Raw genomic sequence first — 3,873 nt, forward strand, 5'->3', positions numbered from 1 at the left:
CAATGAATACATATTAAAGGGAACAACTAAGTAAACAACAAGCTGATGCTTCTCTCTCTCTCTCTCTCTCTCTCTCTCTCTCTCTCTCTCTCTCTCCCTATACTTTCTCTCTCCTCTCCTCTTTCTCTGGCTGACTCTCTCTCAAATCAATGGAAAAATATATAAATAAAAAATAAAAAAGTAAAAGCTAAAAGTCCATGGATATCAACATGTTGTTTTTTGGAAGCTTTAATAACTTATTTCCAAGTCAGGTAGTCATTCATAAGCTACAAAACCTACTGGTCAACTACAAGAAACTTGTCCAGAGGTTTGATTCTTAAACCAGGATGTGTGGGTTCTAAGATGTATAAAATACTAGGAACATATAGTAACTCAGGATTCAGTTGCCTTAAAGCTATTATATTTTGCTTTTTCTATATGACATGAGTTTAGGGACCTTTCAGATTTGGAGCAAAATGAATCCCTATTAGCCAAACATGAACAGTAATTCTGCCCATTAAGATAGAACACTGGATTTTTGCCTCTTAAAGGAGTGAATAATTTTTAATACAGTAACTTATTATGCATGGCTCAGAAATGCCAGCTAGAGACTCTTGGTACGTAATGTTTATAAGAGATGGGAGTGGAGATGCAAAAATATACTTCCCAGCAATTTAATTAGACAAAATATCCAGATAATTGAATATTTATTCTCTGTAGAGAGAGAAGAGAAAAATATTCAAAGTGTGCTCTAAGGACAGGAAACTTTAATCACAGTGCTCTCTCAAAATAACAATGTAGCATTGTTTTAAAGTATTTCAAAGTCTGCTTTTATTAAAAGTGCCATATAGTGCTTCCTTTGGCAGCACATATGCTAAAATGGAACAATACAGAGATTAGTAGGACCCCTGTGCAAGGATGACATGCCAATTCTTTTTTTTTATAACTTTATTTTTTTATAATTATTAATTTTAATTTGTTGTGTTAACATGGATTCAAGTGTTCCACTCGATATAACACCCCCACCCCCGTGTCCCCATTATACCCCCTTTGCTCCCCTCCCTCTAACTCCTTCCCCCCTTCCCTTTGGGATTTGCTGTCCTATTATCTGTATCTATGTGTTATGTCTATATTTCACTAGTCCCTTCACCTTCTCTGATCCATCCCCTCATCCCTCTTCCTTCTGGCAGCTCTCCCTCTGGTCCCTGTGACCCTGCCTCTGCTTCTATTCTATTCCTCAGTTCACTTTGTTCATTAGATTCCACATATAAGTGAGGTCATATAATTTTTTTCTTTCTGTGCCTGGCTTATTTCACTTAGAATAATAATCTCCAGGTCCATTCATGCTATCACAAAACATAAGATTTTCTTCTTTTTCACAGCCGCATAGTATTCCATTGTGTATACGTAACACAGCTTTTTAATCCACTCATCCACTGAAGGACACTTGGGCTGTTTCTAGATCTTGGCTATTGTAAACAATGCTACAATAAACATGAGGGTGCATATCTTCTTTTGAATCAGTAATTTGATATTCTTAGGATACATTCCTAAAAGTGAAATAGCTGGATCAAAAGGCAGTTCCATTTTTAATTTTTTGAGGAAACACCATACTATTTTCCACAGTGACATGCCAATTCTTTTTTTTCTTTTTTTTGTATTTTTCTGAAGTGAGAAGCAGGAGGCAGAGAGACAGACTCCCACATGTGCACAACCAGGATCCACCTGGCATGCCCTCCAGGGGGCGATGCTCTGCCTATCTGGTGTGTTTCTCCATTACAACCAGAGCCATTCTAGTGCCTGAGGCAGAGTCCATGGAGCCATCCTCAGCGCCTGGGCCAACTTTGCTCTAATGGAGCCTTGGCTGCAGAAGGAGAAGAGAAAGAGAGAAAGGAGAGGGGGAAGGGTGTAGAAGCAGACGGGTACTTTTCCTGTGTGCCCTGGCCGGGAACTGAACCCAGGACTTCCACACGCCAGGCCAACATTCTACCAATGAGCCAACTGGCCAGGGCCTGACATGCCAATTCTTATAACATTTTATGTTTTTGCATTTTCAACCATAAGTGCAACATGTATGTGCAAAAGCTAAAATAGCTTAATATCATGCTATAAGTTTAGTAATACTAAAAATGTATTATTATGAGTGGTCTGTAATTAAGCCCAATTGAGACATCTAACAAGTCCAAACACATGTCAGTGAGCAGATATAGTTTACTTATTTATAGAATGTTTCTTTTTGAAAAAGTAGTGGTGGACACATTTGAATCACATTTATACATTAATAAAAATAAAGATTTAATTTTAGGATCATTCTTCCCCAAAATGCCATATTAGCTCATGCTGTCACTAATATGAATGATTGAAGTTATTAAAGCATATTAAAAATTTTAAGAATTTATTTTAAGCAAAAATTGATTCAAATCAGTCAGCACCAAACTGGGAGTAGTTAGGAGTGGTCCAAGGACAGGAGCTGGAAGACTTTTTACAGAGAAGAGGCAGAAGCCAAGCAAGGAAATCATTGTGTTGGCTATAACTTAAATATCAGTCTCATTTGGAAAAGACTAGTAGGCTGTTTGTGATTGGCTGTCCATGGGGGTTTGACTTCACCTTTCGGCATTTACAGGCTTAGGTTTTGGTTTGCTTATACAGGCTGCTAAGGTTTTAGAACCACCTCTGTCTAATGGCCTCCTTGTTTAATTAATTTAACACCTGTAAGGTTAGTGTTCATTTTCAAATCTCACTATGGTCTTGTTTCCTACAAAACTTAACTTGAATGCTCAGTCTCTTTCAGTTAAATGCAGTGACAATATACGAAAATAACTTCCCACCACAACTGTATGGACAGATTTCCTGAGCAAGAGTAAACCAACATTCTAAAATGAACACCAGAAGGCATTGGCTTTCCGGGTCTTAATCCAGGATATAATCAAAGTAAGAGGACAGGGAAACAATAAAAATAGTGGGATTAATGCGGTTTCCTCTTTACCTTGCTTACTTGATTAAGCTATATTACTATATTTGCAGTTCTATATTTAAAAGAACATTCCAGAATTTGTATCTCAGGTTCATGAAACTCTGCATAAATAGGGAAAAGTGAGATATTTAAGTGAGAGGAGGGGAAGGGAGATGAAGAGACAGACTCTCACATGTATCCCAAATGGGATCCATCCAGCGCCACCCTCCCCATCTGGGGCCAATGTTTTGACATTCTTGGGCCAATGCTCGCAATTGTGGACAAGTTCTGCGAGGAGTGAGGACGACGGAGATGTAAAGACCCAACTCCAGGGACCAGGTTCAGTGACGCAGATCCACTTTATTCAGGAAGTAAGCTAGCTTATACACATGGGTTCAACCTATAGCAGTGCTCCTCAAATTTTTTGGGCCATGGACCACTTTAATGTCAGAAAATATTTTCACGGACCGGCCTTCAGGGTGGGACAGATAAATGTATCACGTGACCGAGAAAAGCATCAAGAGTGAGTCTTAGACAGATGTAACAGAGGAAATCTGGTCATTTTTTAAAAATAAAATATCGTTCAGACTTAAATATAAATAAAACAGAAATAATATAAGTTATTTATTCTTTCTCTGTGGACCGGTACCAAATGGCCCACAGACTGGTACTGGATATGCCCAGGAGGCTTCTGGGAGCTGGAGTATTCTCACAGCATTGCATCAGCCACAGCTGCTAGGAATGCACTCTGTGCTCCACCCACATCTCCACCTTCTCTTTTAATTAAGGCCAATTGGACTTGATGAATGACAGCTTGCTGTTGTTGTAGTTTCTGAATGCTATGCATTATGCAACGGAACCCTAGTAGAACTAAAACAACTATACCTATTACACTGTATGCTAATAGATTAGCTAAATTAAACAATGAGGCAAGCTTCTGT

At 38.6% G+C, this 3,873-nt stretch overlaps 1 non-coding gene across 1 annotated transcript; it reads left to right on the plus strand.

The window, feature by feature from the left end:
* The first annotated feature begins 829 nt into the window (after window positions 1-829).
* On the plus strand, window positions 830-932 carry LOC136377838 (U6 spliceosomal RNA). The gene has a single exon (XR_010746460.1). It is a non-coding gene; the product is annotated as a U6 spliceosomal RNA (small nuclear RNA).
* Window positions 933-3,873: the final 2,941 nt, after the last annotated feature.

Source organism: Saccopteryx leptura, chromosome 6 (assembly GCF_036850995.1).
Source record: "Saccopteryx leptura isolate mSacLep1 chromosome 6, mSacLep1_pri_phased_curated, whole genome shotgun sequence".
In the NCBI taxonomy this organism is placed as follows: domain Eukaryota; kingdom Metazoa; phylum Chordata; class Mammalia; order Chiroptera; family Emballonuridae; genus Saccopteryx; species Saccopteryx leptura.